The sequence below is a fragment of the Lynx rufus genome, unplaced genomic scaffold, assembly GCF_022079265.1.
Source record: "Lynx rufus isolate CCGP_SWC_20201006 ecotype Redwood Valley unplaced genomic scaffold, mLynRuf1.p SCAF_8, whole genome shotgun sequence".
Lineage (NCBI taxonomy): Eukaryota > Metazoa > Chordata > Mammalia > Carnivora > Felidae > Lynx > Lynx rufus.
In genome coordinates, this window is record NW_025814896.1 from 57,261,469 (window position 1) to 57,274,925 (window position 13,457).

At 39.3% G+C, this 13,457-nt stretch overlaps 1 non-coding gene across 1 annotated transcript; it reads right to left on the reverse strand.

The window, feature by feature from the left end:
- Positions 1-3,082: 3,082 nt before the first annotated feature.
- On the reverse strand, positions 3,083-3,189 carry LOC124504531 (U6 spliceosomal RNA). The gene has a single exon (XR_006960487.1). It is a non-coding gene; the product is annotated as a U6 spliceosomal RNA (small nuclear RNA).
- Between the last annotated feature and the right edge of the window lie 10,268 nt (positions 3,190-13,457).

Sequence of the window (13,457 nt, forward strand, 5' to 3'; positions counted from 1 at the left end):
GATCAAGGAAACAGAATCAAGAACCCAGAAATAAATTCTAGTATATATAGTCAACTAATATTTGAGAACAGAACCAAGAATACTCAATAGTATATTGATACACTATTGTGTAAGGATTGTCTATTCAATAAATGGTGCTGGGAAAACTGGATATCCACGTGCAAAAGAATAGTATTTGCTGCCTTACACCGCTAGCAAAAATTAACTGGAAATGCATTAAGGACTTAAGCACAGGCATGAAATTGTAAAATTCCTAGAAGAAAACACAGGAAACACACTCCTTGATGTCAGTCCTGTCCATGGGTTTTTGGAAATGACACCAAAAGCACAAGCAACAAAAGCAAAAATCTAAAAGTGGACCTATATCAAAATAAAAAGCCACTACACAGCCACATAAATAATGAACAAATTGAAAAGCGTATGAAACGGCAAAAGATATTTGCAAACCATATATCTGATAAAGGGTTAATACCCAAAATCTGTAAGGAACTCATATAGTTCAATGGCAAAACCAGAAAGCCCAGTTAAAAACTGGGAAGAGATGGGGCGCCTGGGTGGCGCAGTCGGTTAAGCGTCCGACTTCAGCCAGGTCACGATCTTGCGGTGCGTGAGTTCGAGCCCCGCGTCAGGCTCTGGGCTGATGGCTCAGAGCCTGGAGCCTGTTTCCGATTCTGTGTCTCCCTCTCTCTCTGCCCCTCCCCCGTTCATGCTCTGTCTCTCTCTGTCCCAAAAATAAATAAACGTTAAAAAAAAAAAAATTTAAAAACTGGGAAGAGAAGTTAAATACACATTTTTCCAGAGACATACTAATGCCTGATAAGTATATGAAAAGGTACTTAACATCACTAAATCATGAGGAAAAAGCAAATCAAAACAAGGTATTACTTCATATCTGTTAGAATGGCTATTATCGAAAAGACAAGAAATAACAAATATTGGAGAGTATGTGGAGAAACGTGAACTGTTGTGTACCATTGGTGGGAATGTAAATTCATGCAGCCACTATGGAAAATAGTATAAGGATTTCTTTAAAAATTCAAAACAGAACTACCGTATGATTCAGCAATCTCACTTCTAAGTATGCATAGAGAAAAATGAAATCACCATATCAAAGAAATGTCTGTACTCTCATGTTCATTGTGGCATTATTTACAATAGCCAAGACATGGAAAAAACCTAACTATCCATCAATGGATGAATATATAAAGCAGATGTGGTGTGTGTATGTGTATGTGTGTGTGTGTGTGTGTGTATACACACAATGATATATATACATAATGGAGTAATATTCGGCCATAAAAAAGAAGAAAATGCTGTCATTTGTGACAGCATGGATGGACCCTGAGGACATTATGCTAAGTGAAATAAGTCAGACAGAGAAAGACAAATACTGTATGATTTCACTTACGTACAGAATATAAAAACATCAAACTCATAGAAGCAGAGAGCAGAATGGTGGTTGTCAGGGGCAGAGGGGTGGGGAAAATAGGCAGATATTGGTCAAAAGGTACAAACATCCAGGTAGAAGATACGTTCTAGGGACCTAATGTACAAGGTGGTGACTATAATTAACCATACTGTACCGTATGCTTAAAGGTTGCTATGAGAATAGAGCTCTCATGTTCTCCCATTACAACAAAAAGTTTGTAATTAGATGGGGTGAAGGATGTGCTAAGAGACCTAATTATAATAGCGTGTCATAATATACTCGTATCAAATCATCACATGGTGCACCTTAAACTTACGTAATGTTTTATGTCAATTATTTTTCAATAGACCTGGGGGTGGAGAAAGATGGATAGAAAGTGCTTGTGTAGGGCAAGTAGTGTTCATTTTAAATGTTCTGACAAAGAAATATCTAAGCAAAGACCTGAAAGGAGTGAGGGATTAAGCCATGCAGGTATTTGAGGCAAGAAGTTTCCAGGCAGACATAAAATTAAGTGTAAAGCAAAATCTGGACAAGAGAAGGCAAGTGCGATGCTTAGGTTGTAAAGTGGGAGGAAGCCACTGACTCCCAGCTCATGCAAATAGCACTTGATCCTGGAGAGGCCCTGGAGGCAAACTGTATCTGGCAAGTTTCTGGAATAGTAAGGTGTTGAGTCAGCCTGGAGCAAAGGAACCAGTATGGAGAGCAGCTGGCGAGTTCAGAGGCGTAAGGAGGCCACCTTAGGCCTCCCAGGCATTGTAGGGAGATTGGCTTTGATCTGAGTAAAATGAGCTATTGTAAGGTTTGAAGCTGAGGAGTGCTGTAATACAGGTTAAAAAAGAAAAGAGGAATAAAAACCAAGAAAGAATGAAATAAAACCGCCCTTCTGTTGAAAAAAATAAATAAAACTAGCCTAACAGCAGATGGTATAATTACCATAGAAAACCTAACAAAGTCAACAGAAAGCTTGTTGGAAAAATCAGAGATGGGCATGGTTATTGGATTTGAAGTCAGCAATGAAACCAATAGTGTTCCTTTATGACAGAAGTACCAAAGACAAAATATTACAGAAACGAATATCTGATGTATAAGAACAAATGAGTAATATGTACATTGTCCAGGCACTAACTGAACAAAAATAGCCATGGTCTTTATGGATAAAATTTGAAAACTTTATTAAGACAAAAAGAAAGATTGGAATAAACTGAGATGCATCTTATGTACAGGATTTAATATTTAAAGATATCCATTGTAACCCAAAAAGTCAATGAATTTAATGCGAAAAAGACAATTATTTCCTTTTGGGGCAAACTTCAGATAGGCTCATTGCCCATCATGAACGATTTGAGGGGCGCCTAGGTGGCTCAGTCGGTGGAGCATCTGACTCCCGGTTTCACTCAGGTCATGATCTCATGGTTTGTAAGTTCGAGCCCCGTGCTAGGCTCTACGCTGACAGCACGGAGCCTGCTTGGGATTCTCTCTGTTTGTCTATCTGTCTCTCTCTCTGCTCCTCCCCCGCTCACACATGCTCACTCTCTCTTTCTCTCAAAATAAATAAATAAACTTAAAAAAAAAAAAAAGATTTGAGTGCCTTAAGCTTGGGTTTCCTCTCTCTCTCTCTTTGTTTTTTTTTGTTTTTGTTTTTGTTTTTGTTTTTTAAATATGGAACGCTTCACGAATTTGTGCGTCATCCTCGCGCAGGGGCTACGCTAATCTTCTCTGTATGGGTCCAATTTTAGTATATGCGCTGCCAAAGCGAGCGCGGGTTTCCTCTCCTATAACACAATTCGTGTTCGGGTATCCCCTGCCCTATGGGAATGGGGCTTGGAGAGCCTACACAGAAATGACGACAGTCTGGCTACTTCTATCAGCTATAACAAACGAGATCTCCTCTGTCTCTGTCTTGTAGTTTCACGTTCTCCGTCAGTAGAACAGAAACTAACTTGTTAACTTGCAAGTCGGTTACCCATACGGGAGAAAGTGAAATTGGATTCCCACCTGAACCACACATCAAAATCGATTTCAGGTTGATTAAAGGCTTAGAAGCAAAAGCCAAATAATTAAAACTTTAAGATGACATTTTAGGAGAATCTTTATGACCTCAATACAAAGAAGAATTCATGCCATAAGAAGTGGGAATTGTAATAAAAATTGATAAATTTAAATCTTTTAATACTGCAAATTTCTATTTATAAAAAAGGCCACGATCGTGGTGAAAAGATAAGCCATTAAATGGGAGAAGATATTGCTAATCCATATAACTGACAAGGGAGTAGTATTCAGAAAAAGTAAAGAACTCCTAATGTTATCAAAAAGAGAAAAACAAATCGACTATTTAAATTAAGACAAATGCCGTGGAAGGACATTTCACTGAAGATATATAAAAAGGCTCTTATATACATGGAAAGAGCCTCAATCTTATTTGGAACCATGGAAATACAAATTTTAACTACAATAAGATACATTTTCCCACCCACTGAATTGTCAAATATTTTCTTAAAAAATCAGTTTATATCCAGGGCGCCTGGGTGGCTCAGTCAGTTAAGCATCCAACTTCGGCTCAGGTCATGATCTTGTGGTCATGATCTTGTGGTTCATGAGTTCAAGCCTTGTGTCAGGCTCTGTGCTGACAGCTCAGAGCCTGGAGCCTGCTTTGGATTCTGTGTCTCCCTCTCTCTGCTCGTTCCCAGCTCACACTCTCTCTCTCTCTCTCTCTCTCTCTCTCTCTCTCAAAAATACATAAACATTTAAAAAAAATTTTTAAATCAGTTTATATCCAACATGGAGTGGGATGTGAAATATCAGAAACTTCACTACTGGTAAGAGGGTAAACTGATACACCTTTTGGCAAAATGTTTGGCATTACCATTTAAAGCTGAACATGAGCGTACCTTTCAATCCCTACGTCCAATCCTACCTGGTTGCACAAGTGAACCAAATGATGCTTTTGAAAATGTCCATAGCAACATTGTTCATAATGATAAATCTTTGAAGGGTACCTGGGTGGCTCAGTCGGTGGAGCATCTGGCTCTTGTCTACTGGCTTGGGTCATGATCCCAAGGTCATGGGATTGAGCCTTGTGTTGGGGTCTGTGCTGAGCATGGAGTCTGCTTAAGACTCTCTCTCTCCTTCTGCCCCTCCCACTTGCTCGTGTGCTCTCTCTTTCTAAAAATAAAATAAAATAAAATAAAATAAAATAAAATAAAATAAAATAAAATAAAATAAAATAAAATATTTTAAAATATCTTAAAATATTTTAAAATATTTTAAAATATAACAATAATAATAATAAATCCTGGAAACAACCAATAACCTTAAGTAATGACAATGGACAACTAAATGTTACTATATTCACATAATGAAGTGCAGCTGTCAAAATCAGTGAATTACTGGCCATCCATTAATATGAATGGATCTGAAAAGCATAATATTGAAAAAGGGGAATTTAGTATGGCACAGTTACTGATTAAAAAGCTCTAAAACAGGTGAAAGTAAATAAAGTAGTGCTTGAGGATATAGGTATATGAATACAACCAGAATGAAAAAGCAAAGAATTGGCACAAATTCAAGATAATATTATAATTATCTCTCTGAGAAAGAGGGACCTACTCTTGATGACAGCACAGAGGGAATTGCTAAGGACAGAAAATGTTTTGTTTCCGAATCTCGGTTGTGGGTCCAAGGGCATTAATTTTATTATTATTGTTTTTAAGTACACAGTGCAAACATTTTATTGGTATATTTCACAATAAAATTTCGAAGGCATTTTCAGTGGAACGGCATGATGACTTCTTCAACATATACATTATAAAATATAGAAAGCCTAAATGCCCTTTGTAGTCAACAGAGACAAATTACTCATTTTAAATGATGTTTTGGCGTTACAGCTCAAATATCTTTCCCAAAAGTCACTTCCCACTGCATTTTAGCATTTATGTAACACACTCTTCTCTCGTTGCTTCCAAAACTGGACTCCCTGACACATGGAAATCGCCTGTGCTCTCCTGTTTGTTTGTTTGCTTGTTTGTTTGTTGTTGCTTTGGCAAAAAGTGAAATTATGAGATATATTCTTTTGCTGGAAAAAGGTAAGAGGCAACTAACCACTCTAACGCTTTTGGCATTTAGGGGTGTCCATTTTTCTGTGGTTCGACACAGACTTAATTGTGAGTTAACATTGCAAACACTATGTGATGAGTCAGGCAGTCAATCCTGAGGGGGTCACTGGGCAGATGTCAGGGTAATGCCACACTCAAAATGGCACCAGATCACGATGACTCCGGAACGTAAACAAGTAATTCCCCAGCACAGAGTCCGACTCTTGTCTCTGTATCAAAACTTCGACCTGCTTTATTTCTGTCTTATCATATCTCTTTGGCCTGAGATATCTACTGATTTTTTCATTCATGAATTCGTAGAAAATCTAAAGCCAAGGGGTTAAAGGATTCTTAAAGTACCCGTCAGAGAAAGAAGTAAGGAGAAAGACAGTGGCGTGCTCAAACAAATTAGAAATTTTGATTACTACTGCTCGAGGCCAGCAATATTTGTGTGTTTCAGGCCCAAGGGTGCCAGGCCAACTGTGGAAAAGACAAAATTAATTAATGTTTTCTGAGATTAATTAGAAAATTAAATGGAAGTATAATGAAAACCAGCATGGTTTAGCTCACTGGATTTATAACTGCGTGCCACTAAATTTCAGAGTTGTTCAAAATTTCTATGTATTATTTGAATAAAAATGTAGTGAGATAGGCTTTTTTTTTTCCTCCAACTCTAGCACCTAATTCTAAAAAGAACTGCTAGAATCTTCACAGTATTATAAAGCATAGAGCTGTCTGGCAGCATTGGTCCGAGTTAATGTTCTTCTTAGAGTACCTTTAAGTGGTATAAATTAAAACGCTCCATTTTTGGGGTGGAATTTTGGAAGGTTGCCACATGCTATTTTGTTGGCCTCTCTACTGGATGGTCCCTCTGGATTTCACGGGCCTTTTTCCAGCTGAAACCTTTTTGGTCAATGCATGACATCATCCATCAACCAGAGGAGGTATAAAGACAAAACAAGGCAATAAATGCCGGTGGGGGTACACAAACAGCCAGACAAGCATGACTTCAACTTTGCCACATGGAAGTTATGTGACAACTGTTTTCACCTTCTTTGACCATAAGTCTTGTTTTCTGTAGAATGGGTATATTGTAAATGTTTTGCATGTGTCCATTTCGAGCTGTCAGGTAATGAAACAGGAATGAGCCAATTATCCTATCACAATCCCATCAATGGGGATTTTACTATAGCTTAAGATGGCTGGCATTTAAAGGTATTCAATCATTGCAAATGTAAGAAAAACTGTAAGTGCATACGATTCTGAGTAAATACAATTGTCTCTCATCAGACTTTAGATAAATCTTCCACCTGTCATGGCCAGTACTCAGGCATCTTGTTCAAACTTTACCTCTGCCCACTTTTCAAACCCAGCTCTTCTCAGTTTGTTTTCTGCTCTCTCTCCAGTGCTTGTATGTATAGATGCCACCATCGAATGTAGGTTGGGATAAAGAGAAGACCAACCCAACTCTTCTGCTCACTATCAGCCAAGCAGTTGTCACCAGAGCCAGCAGGATGCAGTGGATAACTGATCATGGAAGGTAGTATGTTTCAGAAGCCTGTGATTAGCATTAGAGCAGAGAATTTCACTCCATGTTCTTCATAAGCTCTCAAGGTGATTCTGAAAGTCACCGTGTTTGAGAAGCACTCTGCTGCTGACATAGAGGTTGCCCTCAATTTATTCCTTTATTTTTCATCTCCTGTGTCACATGCACCTGGCACCGAGATATGGGACATAAAAAATGAAACTGCTGGCAAGATGGTAACTTACAGCAGAGATGAAACTCACCATACACTCTAGAAGCATGGACGCTGCTCAAGGAGGTTTCAGTCATTGACATACCAGAAACTTGGTTTCACTTGGCAAACTGCCCTGCTACCTCTTAGACTAATGACACGATGTCATGTATAAATGACTTTCTCTGTTTCGTTTCAGTCACTCCCAGAATGATCAGGAACTCACATCATCTGTATTCAATCTAACGTCCAGTTCGGAGAAATAATAACCTCAGTGAGGGTAAAGAAAGTAGGCTTTAGGCTTTTGGCTTCCAAGATGAGCGAGGTTCAAGAACAGAAGAGGGAAAGGAACCCAAGAACAGGCAGTCCAGATTCCAGGACAGAGTGGGAGCGAGAGGCAAGATTCAGCATCTCTGGTGTCTGAAAGGGGGCCGCAGGGGCTGGGACGTGGGGAGCACCACCATGAAGTTAAAGCGGAAAGTAAAATTTCAGATGGAATAAAGGGAGACTCAGAGTCATCTGTTGGCAGTGTTGGTTTAGTCTTAATTTGAAACACATTTCGTGAATCCCTTCCATTTCCTCTGTGCAAAACCCGAAAGCTTTCATACCTGCATTTCTCTTCCCAAGAGGCAAGCCCCCAACTTCCTCGAGTGACTGAATCTCCTACAAGCACTCCGTTCTGCTTTAGAGGGAAATAAAGTATCCTGGTTAGCACGAAAATCTCTGAAACAGGAAAGAAGCCCTTCCACAGCTTTGCTGGGGAATCGCTGCTTTGATAAGACCAGGTCCACAGGAGTCTACACACACAAGTTCGAAAATTCTTCAAACCAGTCTTTCTTGTTTTAAAATAAGCTACAGCAGCAGCAACAGCAAGGCTTTTATCCGCGTGTTCGCATTTGAACGTACTCCCCTACTTATAGGTCAGTTATGCCCATCTGAGCGGTTATTTTTTTTTCTTTCCATCCTCCCTCCCTGCTCCCTGGCTCCCTCATACGACTTTTGTTTTTATTTCAGGTAGCACTATGGATAAAGACCTCAGGAAAAAAATACCAGTGCCCAAGACACTTTGATGGCCTTTTCCCTGTGTAATTATACTCACTCTTGATAACACTAAAGGCATGCCTTATTGGCGGTGGCACGGAAGCCTTCTTTTTCACAGGGAGATGGATTGTTTCTTTGGGCCTTGATGGTCTTCAAATTATCTCAGCGCCGAAAAGAGAGCAGAGTGAATTTTATTTTAACTCATTTTATTTCTGAATTTATTTCCCAGTAGCTAGGAGGTGGTGACTGCCCCAGCAGTCAAGTCAATTGTTATCTGTGGGACTTGATTATGTTTGGACCCAGTCGCTCATTTTGAGCAAGGCACAGTTAATGAGGAGAGAAATGAAAAGTGCATTGAGTCACAGTGTGTTTGTGGTAATTTGTGACACATTTACTCCACTCAGTTCTTTGTTTATTCCTCCCCCCTCCGCGCAGGTTCTGTGGAAAAAGGAGCAGATAAGCGAATTCACTGGTAGACAGTTAAGGGTGTTGAAGGTAATGAATCTCAGTATCTCCGTATCCATTGTTGGCAGTAATTGGGGCGCCATTCATCTCTACAGTGAAATGCCAAGAAGGCTCATCTTAACGAAACATCTTTTTTTCCCATTATTTCACAACATATTTTTCATTGACATGGCTGGTTTTCATTTTCCCTGTCTTTGTGTGTGTGTGTGTGTGTGTGTGTGCACTCTTTGCCACTTTTCTAAATAATAGTCCATTAAACAGTTCACAGTGTGTGTTCTGTAGAAATGTAAAAAAGGGATTGGATGATACTAATTAAGGAGAGAGTTTGTTTCCACTTACTGCAGATCAATGGTGGGTTACGTTAAAGCTGCATTTTGTGATGAGTTTAACACACAAGAACAGCTGTGCTAAATACATATTTCAAGACACACAGGTAGGTCAAACAAACATTCCTTTCTTTGAAAAGTCTGTGTGTTAAAACTATAAATTCAACTTGCAGAAGTGTGAAGAGACACAAAGGCTAATTATTCACTGCAATCATTGTTAGTTTTAGTAGAAACTGTTAAGGATGAAATTGGGATATGTTCAGTTACTTCTAGAACTACTTTAATCTGGGTCCTTCAATGTATTGGTTTTGCTGTCGTATTTTTCCCAGGCTAATTTTCAACCAAATTTCCAATTTAATAAGATGTTCTCTTTTTTTTCATATAATCATTTTGAATTGAGGACAAGTCAATGTGTTTTTGTGACTTATCCATAACTGTCTTTGTGATTATCTTTATCTGTAACATGATAGAATTCACTTATTCCCCAGGAATATGACTTACCTCCTATACAAGTTGGAGGTACTATGGTCCAGTTCTGTGAATGACAATCAACAGCCATTAACGACTCTCAGAAACTCTGAGGGCCACCTGGATTAATAGAATTATAGAGCAAAGAAAAGGAAGAGAAAATATCTACGTCCGTCACATAATTTTAGCCTGCAATAGCTACATTCCAGACTGTATGCACGCAACCTGTATGTATCCACATGTCTTGCAGGGAATGTTATATTTTATAGCAGTAATATTCTTTGTGCGACTTTGTTTGACATTTAGGTACATGCGATAGGTAACTTATAGCGATGTTTTGCTTCACCTGCATTGTTACTTGCGTATAACACCGTCTACCGCAGTTAGGGGTTTGCAATTGTGAAAGTTGCATTTTCACAGATGCGAGTTTACTACAATATTAATTTGCATCGAGCACAGTTTCCACCCAGGTTTGGGCATGAAAGGTTGTACTTTATAACTGAATGAGATCGGTGAAAAGGCTTGCGAGGGGGGAAGAATCCAAGATGGTGTTTCTGATGCTGCACCTGACTTGTAGGATGACTCAGGGCCAGTGGCCCTGCACCTCTGTTTAGTCGTGGATAAAACCCTCCTTGATGGTAGTGAGAATCATACCAGAGAAAGGATGTACAACTGACTTCAACAGATCACATATCTGGAGGGAAATGCAAGCCAGGGTGTAAAGACAGGGAATCAGGCTGTGAAAAAGCACATTTCTTTGAACAAGGGACCAAAAGCCCAGGAGGCTATGGTTGGTTATGGGACTCAGCTTCTCGGGGGAGCCCATAGAACTCATCTGGGTTCTGAACGACGGAAATGGTCTTTTGCATTTTCTGCATTCTAAGGCAACAAGATGAGAGAGAAATGTAACTCCCTAGTGTGATGTGAATAACATTTCATTCATGTCAATATATCTACATGTATTTTTTATGTATCTTTTTTTTCCACATCACGTTGATGTTTTTCTTTACCTCCTGGACATGAAATGTCTGTATCTTAGTTACCTCATCTCCTAAAGGACATAATATTTCTATCAGATTCCTGATGAAGGTTAAAAGAATCCCCAAAATAGTATATGGGAAGCTCATTATAAAATATACATCTTTGTTGTTGATTTAACTTTGTCGGTTTGCCACGACAGGGTTGTGGTGGAAAGTGGGCGCTGACTCTACGTAAGGTAGTTGAATTGGCTTGTTGTTGTTATTTTTTTTTTCAACAAATATGTATTGAACACTTGCTGTAAGCCAGGCAATGCTGTTGGCTCCTGGTTACAGCAAACAAACAGCCAAAGCAAACAAACTGTCCCGTCCTCATTGAATTTATGTTTTAGCCTATGCCCCTATTCTTATCATCACCTTGTTCATTCAAGAAGCAAAAAAAAAATGTTCTTGTTCTGTTTGTTTTATTTGTTGAGTGTGCATGTTGCTGCTTAAAAAGGTAAAAATCTTTCTCCATGAAACCCTAAGATTTGAGCGCTCAGAAGTGAAATGGACATGAAGTCATCCCGAAATTATAATGTCCAGAATTCTCCTTATTCTGTGTTGTTGTGAGGTATCATCACAAATTATGCATTCCTCAGGCTTGTCTGACTTTATCTCCTGAAGTGTATTTGGGGATGTGTGTGCTGTCTTTTGGACCAGAATGAGATACTTGTAGCTCAGGGACCTCCTTCTAGAGACTGATGCCAGATTGTGCACCAGAAAGGGATATGAGTCTCTCAGGTGGGGGATAAGTGCTGAGATAGGGGTGTGAGAACAGGAGGACCCAGAAAGCCTGGAATGGGGACAGTTGGAATGTGCAGACAAGAGACACCAATCAATAGCCTAGTCATGCTTTACCACTGGTTGGCTGAGTATTACTTGGGTTATTTATATGATACTCTGAGATATAAGAAGGTTTGGGCCCAACAAATGATTAATGATTTCCACCAGAGTGATGAGAGTCGGCATGTACGTGGACTAAAAAAGCCACAAATGTCAAATGGAAAAATCTAGAATTGAGCATAATTCAGATCTTGCTATTTGAACCCCTTGAGCCGATGGCATAAAACTCAGACTCTCATTATCCTGACCTTTACAAAAGGATAGAAAGCTCAGACTCATAAGACAGCTATTGCCACAGACTGAATGTCTGTGTCTACCCCCAAATTCGTATTCATGTTCGTATTCGTCTACCCCCAAACTCAACCCCCAAGGTGATGAGTTTTGGAGGTGGGGCCTTTGGGAGGTGATCTAGTCATGAGGCTGGAGTCCTAGTGGATGGGGTTTGTGCCCTTACAAAAAGAGATCCCAGAGAGTTTCCTCACCTTTCTTGCTATGCGAGGACCAGACACTGAATCTTCTAACACCTTGATTTTGGACTTTCCAGCCTCTGTAATTGTAAGAAATATATTTCTGTTGTTTATAAGCTACCTAGTCTGCATTATATTTATTGTAGCATCCTGAAAGGACTAAAACAATTATAAAGAATAAATTGTGCATGGAACCACTTTATAAACAATAAAGTAGTGATAAATTATCATTTACACATGGCCTCACTAGTCCATGACTGATAGCATTTGAGAGAGAGATATGAGATGGCATTCATTCATTACAGGGATCTGTACCAGAGCCGCCGATATTTTGGGGAAAGGGAACATCGACATTTATGGGAGTGTTTCAATGTGTTAGAACACTCACTTTTTCCTACTGATGAATAAGAATGTTTTTCCTCCCCTCTCCAGGTATCGTTACAAAGGTTTACTTCTCTTAGATTGAGGAGAAATTTTCTAGAATTAACCCCTTAGCTGCGAAATCATCGTAATAAATTCCTTTATTCTTCTAAATGGTAAAAGCATAAAAAATACACATTCAGGGCTGATGAATATTTGTAAATGTTTATTTCAAGTACACATGGAGACGATAACTGTAGGCCTTTTACCACAATTTGTACAAGGCAGAACTTGTACAATAAAATGTCTCATGCAGCCACATTGTAACTTTGCTTGCATTGGTCCTACAGTACTGGTTTTTAATGTTGTTTTTCTTTTTCCTATTTTTAGGATAAAGCAGACACTTTGAGAGGCACCATAATGACAAAATTGGATAAGACCTTTTCTTGCCCTGAAGGAGTTCACCAGACTGTAGTCTTCCCAAAGGCAGGAACCGTCCCTCGTAATGTGATTTGGTCCTCAGTTCCGGGCACATTTCTTAGCACGGCAAAATAGGTGCTCAGCAATCCCTGTTAAATGGATGAGTTGGCGAGATAGACATGTATTTTTTTAAAAGTAGAAGAAACTGGTACAAATATTAACGAGCTATGTTGAACTTTCAAATTACTGTAAGACTTACGTGTATTATCTGCAGGTACTAGATGGTATCTCTTATTTTAAGAGCAAATGGGATCAAGGTATAAGTTCACTTGAATAGACAGTGTAGGCACATGTGGATTACTAAATGGTTGGAGGGTCAAAAGTCAACATTCAGTCAAAGGTTAACATCACCACTGTAGGATGATGCTATGAGGTATAAGAATAAATATGAAGCTTTTCCCAAAAAGTAAATAATTATCCTGACAGTTTGATTATGAGAACAGAGTCATTTAATTTTGAGTTGGCATTTATAGTATAGGAACAGAAATTTCGCAGACCATCAGAATTTCTACTACTTTTACAATTGCAGTATCTTAGGGGTGCCTGGGTGGCTCAGTTCGTTGGGCGGCCTACTTCGGCTCAGGTCATGATCTCATGATCCGTGAGTCCGTGAGTTTGAGCCCTGCATCAGGGTCTGCACTGACAGCTCAGAGCCTGGAGCCTGCCTCGAGTTCTGTGTCTCCCTCTCTCTTTGCACCTCCTCTACTCACACTCTGTCTATCTCTCAAAAAT